Source organism: Triticum urartu, unplaced genomic scaffold (assembly GCF_056163025.1).
Source record: "Triticum urartu cultivar PI428250 unplaced genomic scaffold, HENAU_Tu73 scaffold1, whole genome shotgun sequence".
Classification (NCBI taxonomy): domain Eukaryota; kingdom Viridiplantae; phylum Streptophyta; class Magnoliopsida; order Poales; family Poaceae; genus Triticum; species Triticum urartu.
The window spans coordinates 5,768,342-5,776,809 of NW_028259461.1; the positions used below are offsets into that span (position 1 = coordinate 5,768,342).

At 35.1% G+C, this 8,468-nt stretch overlaps 1 non-coding gene across 1 annotated transcript; it reads left to right on the top strand.

The window, feature by feature from the left end:
• The first annotated feature begins 3,896 nt into the window (after positions 1 to 3,896).
• On the top strand, positions 3,897 to 3,971 carry TRNAQ-UUG (transfer RNA glutamine (anticodon UUG)). Its single transcript has one exon. It is a non-coding gene; the product is annotated as a tRNA-Gln (tRNA).
• Positions 3,972 to 8,468: the final 4,497 nt, after the last annotated feature.

The window sequence follows — 8,468 nt, forward strand, 5'->3', positions numbered from 1 at the left end:
CACGAATCATATTACAGGTCTCATGGTATATCTGAGTATAGAAGATGGAATTAGTGATATTTTTTTGTTTATAAACTCCCCAGGCGGGTGGCTAATCTCAGGAATGGCTATTTTTGATACGATGCAAACGGTGACACCAGATATATATACAATATGCCTCGGAATAGCCGCCTCCATGGCGTCCTTCATTCTGCTTGGAGGAGAACCCACCAAGCGTATAGCATTCCCTCACGCGAGGATTATGCTTCACCAACCTGCTAGTGCTTATTATCGGGCAAGGACACCAGAATTTTTACTAGAAGTAGAAGAGTTACACAAAGTTCGCGAAATGATCACAAGGGTTTATGCAGTAAGAACAGGCAAGCCTTTTTGGGTTGTATCCGAAGACATGGAAAGGGATGTTTTTATGTCAGCAGACGAAGCCAAAGCTTATGGACTTGTCGATATTGTAGGGGATGAAATGATTGACAAGCACTGCGATACTGATCCAGTGTGGTTTCCAGAAATGTTTAAGGATTGGTAGTGTCCGGATTTCTTGTAAAGTTATTTCACAGCTAAATTCGTGTTTTCCTCGATTTAATAGAAAATAGAAAGACTTCATGATGAGCAATCATCAGGTTAAGATGGATCTAAACCAATCCATTTTTTTCTATATACATACAACATGCCGACGGTTAAACAACTTATTAGAAACGCAAGACAGCCAATACGAAATGCTCGAAAAACGGCCGCGCTTAAAGGATGCCCTCAGCGTCGAGGAACATGTGCTAGGGTGTATGTGCGACTCGTTCAGATCATGACTTCAAACAAATATAAAAAAAATTGAAGTATCCATGATTAGTACCAATGAATAGGATATAGCTTCTCTATCCTAGATTTCTATGGTATATGGAATTTATGGTTTCCTTTGGTGCAAATCCAATTATCTAAATTGGAAATAAGAAGCAATTCTCCCATTGGTAGCAAATGGTTATCCATTAAGCGGAGGAAATAGTAATAAAAAGAAAAAGGCTTATGCTCCTTTATCTTAAAAGAACGGACTAACAGGGTCAGCTACTTAGCCAACTTTCATAATTAAATACCGTCACTGTATGGATAACTCTTATTGTGAAAAGAGCTATTTACTCTATAATGGATAGGTAGAGCCAAAGAATGTGGACTATACAAGTTCGCAATACCTTTTGATGAAAGAAAGGGCTCCGGTGTATAGAGAGGGCCTCACCGTTTAAAAGGGAACCATAGAAACGATGGAACCCACTATTTTTTTTAGTATTATTAGAATGAATTTGTTATTTCGTATAGAAATAACTGAACGGAGTGGAATAAAAAATCGTGGTTGGGAAGGTTACTATAGCAAAAGCCATTGGAATTAATATTTTATATATCGGAATAATTAGTTTTGTTATTAATGAGAAAAAGGGTGGCTAAAAGAAGAGAAATCATTAGTTATTCATTAAGGTTAATTTGATTCAATGACCAGAGTTCCGCGAGGATATATAGCCCGGAGACGACGAACAAAAATGCGTTCATTTGCCTCAAACTTTAGAGGGGCTCATTTAAGACTTAATCGAATGATTACCCAACAGGTAAAAAGAGCTTTTGTTTCCTCTCATCGAGATAGAGGTAGGCAAAAGAGGGATTTTCGTCGTTTGTGGATCACTCGGATAAACGCAGCAACGCGGGTATATAAAGTATTCGATAGTTATAGTAAATTAATACACAACCTGTACAAGAAGAAATTGATTCTTAATCGTAAAATGCTTGCACAAGTAGCTGTATCAAATCCAAATAATCTTTACACGATTTCCAATAAAATAAAGATCATCAATTAAAGGTATAAATAAAGTAATATACTGGAATAATAAAAGATGAATTCCCGGAGAGGGAACTCCGGGAAGATACAATAAATTAAGATTAAGTGGTAGGAATCAACGAGCTGGATTACTTTCTTTATAATATATATAGGTCTGGCCCTTTCGAATTCGAATAAAACATCAACAATCGGAACTTAAGTTCCGGTTGTTGTTTCTTAAATTTTGGTTGTTGTTTCTTAAGTTTCGATTGGAATTGTACTTTTGCGTTAATTGAGGAATATGTCTATTTTTTCTGGGTCTAGAACCTGTAATTATTGAAATTGACTGGGCTTGAAATTGCTTTTCGTTCTCATAGTTACGAAACGGTAAGAAAGATAAAATACGAGCCTGTTTTATAGCAAGAGTAATTAATCGTTGTTGTTTCAAGGTTAATCTATTTATTCGTCTCGATAATATTTTTCCTTGTTCACTAATAAATCTATTAATTAAACTCATGTTTCTATAATCAATTCGATCTCCCGGGCCAATCCGGGGACGCCTACGAAAAGGTTGTTTAGATTTACGAAAAGGTTGCTTGAATTTACGAAAAGTTTGCTTGGATTTACGAAAGGGTTTGGAATTTATTTAACAGTTGCTTCGGATTACTAAAGGGTTGCTTAGATTTAAGAAAAGGTTGTTTAGATGTATACATGATTTATTCCCTTATTTAAATTTGAAAATTTGAAAATTCACTTCTTTATTTTATTAATTTAGGATCCAGAAGAAGTAGTTTTTCTTTGATCCATATCTTATTTGATTCATATTATAGTGATATGAATACCCTCTATACATATGAAATAATATCTACCGGAAATCAGATGAGTTGATTTGTATTTGTATTCTATACTATGTTTTCCTTTATATATTAAATATGAAGTTCTTACTCTTTCTGTTGTTTGGAAAGATCAAACACAACGATGTTCCTATTTCTTTATTTCGTGATGAGTCGTATGCTTGCGACAATAACGACAAAATTTTTTTGAATTCTAATTGTCCGGGTGTATTGTGGCGATTCTTTTGAGTACTATATCTAGAAATCCCCGTCGATTCCTCATTGGCACCTTTTCGAACACAACTGATGCATTCAAAATAACTCTGATTCTACATCTTTTCCCTTGGCCATGAACCTCCTTTTCTTTTTGGATGACTTAACTTAATTCTTCTACTTATTCTTTTATTCTTCTATTTTGAATCCGAAGAAGAAGAATAAAATTCATTAGAATAATTTTTTTTTATTCTTTAATTAAGTAATAAAAAATAGAGAAATAATTAAAGAATACAAATCCTTGTCGAATTAGCAAAGATTTTTGGTTCGAAATCCTTTCATTTAATTAGCCAGCCCCCGCCTTTTCTATGCTCTGATTTCTGAGGCCTTATTTAGCTTGGGTACCCCTTTAAATTGAATTTCTATTTTCAAAAATGGGGTTTACCAAATTTTTAATGACTCTGAGGTTCAACCCAATCCATCTTTTCTTTCTTTTTCCTTCCGATACTAAAAAAAGATTGAAAAGGATCAAATTTTGTCATATCACGAAGAAATCTATCCCTCCCATAGCATAACTAGAATTAAAAAAAGGGAATGACAAAGCATCTGGAATAAACGATTAATTTCTATCAATAAACCTGCTAAAGCACCAAACCATAGAGTACTTAGCACGGGGTGCTACAGAGAGATATGTTTTTATATCCCGCATTGAAAATCCTCCTTCCTTGTTGGAATACATAAATGATCATAAACTCTTGCCCAAGATTGTTATGCTATATATAAAATGAACCATATCGACGAAATTTTCCTATCCCTAAAAAAGAAAAAAGATGACCCCTTCTTCCTATATATTACCAAGGAAAAGTAATCCTTCTTTTATAGGCGAAATTATATTGGATTTTATATGTATATAATTCCTTAATTATATGAGACCAAAAAGAAGAAATGACACGAGGGTTCTATATATAGATAGAGAAAGAAAGAAGAAGAAAATTATGATGTGGAAAAGAAGACAGGAATTGTGTACAATGGCATTGTACAACAATTTAATTTGGAAAAGGGATGTAGCGCAGCTTGGTAGCGCGTTTGTTTTTGGTTACAAAATGTCACAGGTTCAAATCCTGTCATCCCTACCTATTACTTCTTTCTTCTTTATAGGCAGTAGCGACGAGATCAATTAAAGTAAAGTGGGTATAACTTTGAATTTGTGGGAGACTATACGTACGTGAGATACATTAGGAATAGAAAAAGATTTTCTTTTTGAATGAATGAAAGCGCTCTTAGTTCAGTTCGGTAGAACGCGGGTCTCCAAAACCCGATGTCGTAGGTTCAAATCCTACAGAGCGTGATTCCATCTATTTTATGTCGAAGCAGAGTAAAATAACTTAACAAAATTGAATTGTAACTCCAATTTCAATTTGACCTCCTCTCTGGTCTGGAGGAGGTCAATCAAAAAAAAAAATGACTCAATCAAAGATCCAACTGATCCCCACGCCTGTATTGCAAATACGCAGTCACGAATAATCCCGCTAAAGTAATAGGAATTAGGCCTAAGACGATTCCAAATAGAAAAACTTCAATCATTTCGATTTGTTCGAGGGGATAAAAAAGAGGTACGATCTATCCCTAAATAGTACTCTAAATTATCCACGAATCTCAATGACCAAGAAAAGAATCCTAATTAGTCTGGAAAAGAGTCGTAGAATGCCAGGAATCCCAAAGAAAGATTTTTCTTTTCTGAATTATAATTATTCAGTCAATTCAAATAAGGCGTATCTTGTTCAAGCCAATAAATAGAGCTGGGGTTATAGTTAAAGCAGCCAGTAGAAAACCAAAATAACTAGTTAAAGTAAGCATGAAAGAGTTAAATTCCATTTATTTTTTTTTACTACACTACATATGTTGGTAAAGCATTTACCTAAGTTATGGAAAATTCATAATTCATCAGTTATTTTAGATAATACTAAAAACAAGATAGAGTAAGATACAGAAGTGTAAAAGAAAGTGGATTCATCAGATGATACATGAGTCCCTAATTCCGAATCAAGAGATTTGTTGTGGGAATTTGTCAATTGAGTAAAGTAATAATATTAAGAACTAGATCATCTAACCCCATTGAATGAAAAAAAGAAATTCAATTTTCAGGGAAATTTTTGAATAAGAGATAAATAAACAATTGAATTTGAAAAAAAAAACTTCTTTCTATTTTGGATAATTTCTTTTTCATAGGACCCTCTTTTTGGAGTGAACGATCGAATATTCCCCTATTCCTTCTTATTTTAACTGATTGTATTCCCATATGGAATAAGAGGAGAACAAAAGCATTCCACGACCTGCCAAGGGGCTGTTAAAAAAAAAAAAAAGAAAGCTCTTCCTTGAATTTACTTTATTTTTATTCCTTTTTCGAACTCCAACCAAAGTAGATTCGAAGACGAGTCACTTCATTATCCTTTTAAGTTCTATTCTATCTTCTGTCTTTCCCTATTTCATCTCGTAAAGTTCCGCGCTCGCAGTTTGGTCAAGAAAGTTAGACCTAATCCAACAAACAATACAAGGATGAATTACGAATTATGAAAGGATAGATTTCACATATACTTGTCCTTGTATTGTGTCAGTATGAGAATATCCTTCCTAAATTATTTATCCAAACCTATTGATCATTAACTTAGATTTTCCCAAGATTTTGGCTGCCTATTCCGAATTACTCTATTATTCCGAAGCCAATGAAAAGTAAGTAGAACCTACAAAAATGGGGTTTTCTATTGATGCCTGAATAACATATAGCTTACCTATAGACAAAAAAAAAATAAAAAAGTAATTATGTTTCGGAACCAGGCAAAACCAGATTGCTGTGCCATAGGAAGGATAGCTATACTAATTCGGTATACTCAAAATACACCTTTGGTACAAAATTGACAATCTCACAAGGATGAAATATCAGTAATTTTCTATTTACTGGTCGATCCCATCTTTTACGGAATCAATTCCTTTTTGAATGTACAAAAAATTTTGGGAGTTCAGCATGTCTGGAAGCACGGGAGAACGTTCTTTTGCTGATATTATTACCAGTATTCGATACTGGGTTATTCATAGCATTACTATACCTTCCCTATTCATTGCGGGTTGGTTATTTGTCAGTACGGGTTTAGCTTATGACGTGTTTGGAAGTCCTAGGCCCAAACGAGTATTTCACGGAAAGCCGACAAGGAATTCGTTAATAACCGACCGTTTTGATTCTTTAGAACAACTCGATGAATTTAGTAGATCCTTTTAGGAGGCCCTCAATGACCATAGATCGAACCTATCCTATTTTTACAGTGCGATGGCTGGCTATTCACGGACTAGCTGTACCTACTGTTTTTTTCTTGGGATCAATATCAGCAATGCCAGTTCATCCAACGATAAAACAAATTCCAACTATAGAACTATGACACAATCAAACCCGAATGAACAAAATGTTGAATTGAATCGTACCAGTCTATACTGGGGTTTATTACTCATTTTTGTACTTGCTGTTTTATTTTCCAATTACTTCTTCAATTGAGAGAAAGAAAGAGACTAATAAGAATTCTCTTATCCCATTTGGAAGGATACCATCCTTATAACTACCCATGACTGTTTTTGTCTCTAGCATGACCAATTGATAAAATGTGGAGGAAAGTAGGGGAAATGGCCGATACTACTGGAAGAATTCCTCTTTGGCTGATAGGTACTGTAGCTGGTATTGCTGTGATTGGTTTAGTAGGTGTTTCTTTTATGGTTCATATTCTGGATTGGGTTCATCTCTATAGTAATCGGAGGGACCAGATTGTAAACATGAAAAAGTAGGAGCTTAGCGGTCCTTACCCCCCTTTATCTGATTAGAGCGGAAAGGACCCGCGAATTTTATTTTACTCTTATAACGCGAATTGAATCTATTCGATTCACTCTTATGAAGCAACAAGAAAAAGAGATCACTCGAGGATCCAATATCTTATTCCACGAAGGAAGTATCCTGAAAATCCTTGAATTTAGTTTCGAGTAATAAACTAATAAAACCTTAATCAAAACTATTCAACTAGCCTAAAAATAAAAAAACCTTCAATGGAAGAGTTTACTTTTTTTTTGCAAAATTTCTGTAAATTTGAAGTTGAACTTAATTAAACAAGCCAAGCAATTTGCTCACAATCACAAGAAATTTTTCCCCCGCCATATTTTCTTCCCCTCTGTTTGTCCACTACCTCGGCTAAACCTAAGCAAAAGAAAAAGAGGTCCAAGAGACAGACCCGAATAAAGAAGAAATAGTAATCTTTGACGAATTAGGAAGAAAAAGGATTCTTATTTTGATACAAGAAGAATCGCACAAGAAAAAGCTTTTTCTTGTGCCGAATAGACGATTAAGAAGACCTGCAATCCCTCGAAAAAGAAGAAATTTTAATTTGATTGTTCTCGCCTTTGCCTTGGATTCTCTTCTTTTGCATGGGATATAAATAAGGAATTCCAGACATCTCATAAACAAAAAGCAGTCTAAACAAAAAAAGGATTTCCAAAATAGATCATAGATAATTCTAGCAATTGCCAATAAATCGAGGCTTTTTACCAACTTGATGGTAAGAAATCCCGGGACCTAGAAATCATTTCGTACAATTGAACCTTTTCAAACTGTTTCTTTTTGAGAACCAAAAAAACTTGTGCCAAATAACGGATGCGAAGAAGAACAAAAGGCCTTGGACACGTAATGGATCCTGAAGCACGATTTCTGCGTCCCCCTGACCAAAACCTCCCCACATTAGGATTGCTTGTTAATGGTTGATCAAGCTTGATGGATTCCCCCTCTGAAACAAGAAGTTCTGGTCCGGGAGGTATAATATCAATCACTTGGCGTCCATCTGATGCATCAACTATGGATATTCATACCCCCCCCTTTTCTTTACGTAGTATTTTTCTTACTATACCTGTTGACGTAGCATTATAGACTGTATTGTTACTCTTGCTACCATCAGGATAGATCTGTCCTCTTCCTCGGTTTCCCCCTACATATATGGGATATTTTAAGAAATGAGCATCTTTCTTCGTAGCAGGATCAGGGGAAAGAATGGGAAAGACAATTTCACTATATTTCTTACCGGGAACAGGGCCTATCACAAGAATGTTTTTTTTATCGGGACGATAACTCTGAAAAGCAAGATTTCCTATCTTTCTTTTAACTCAGGGAAATACGATCGGGCGGCGCTAATTCGAATCCTCGGGCAAAATAAGAACAGCACCTACATTCAACCCTCCTTTTTTCCATTAGCAAGAACTTGTTTCAATTGCATATCATAAGGAATTCGAAGAACTGCTTCAAATACAGTATCGGAAGCACAGCTTGGGGAACTTCAATATCGACGGCTTGCTAGCTAAATGGCAATTGGCACATACAATTCGTCCAGTTGCTTCTCGTGGGTTTTCATAACCCTGCTGCGCAAAAATGGGATATGCATTTGAAATAGATGTCCGAGTTATTACGTATATCATGATCGATACAGAAATCGATCGAGTTATCTGTTCCTTTACCCAAGAAAAAGTATTTCTATTTTCATGTCCAATCGCAGATCCCAGAATTTCTACAATAAATTAGATAGGTAGCTAAGCTAATCTAGTTCCCTATA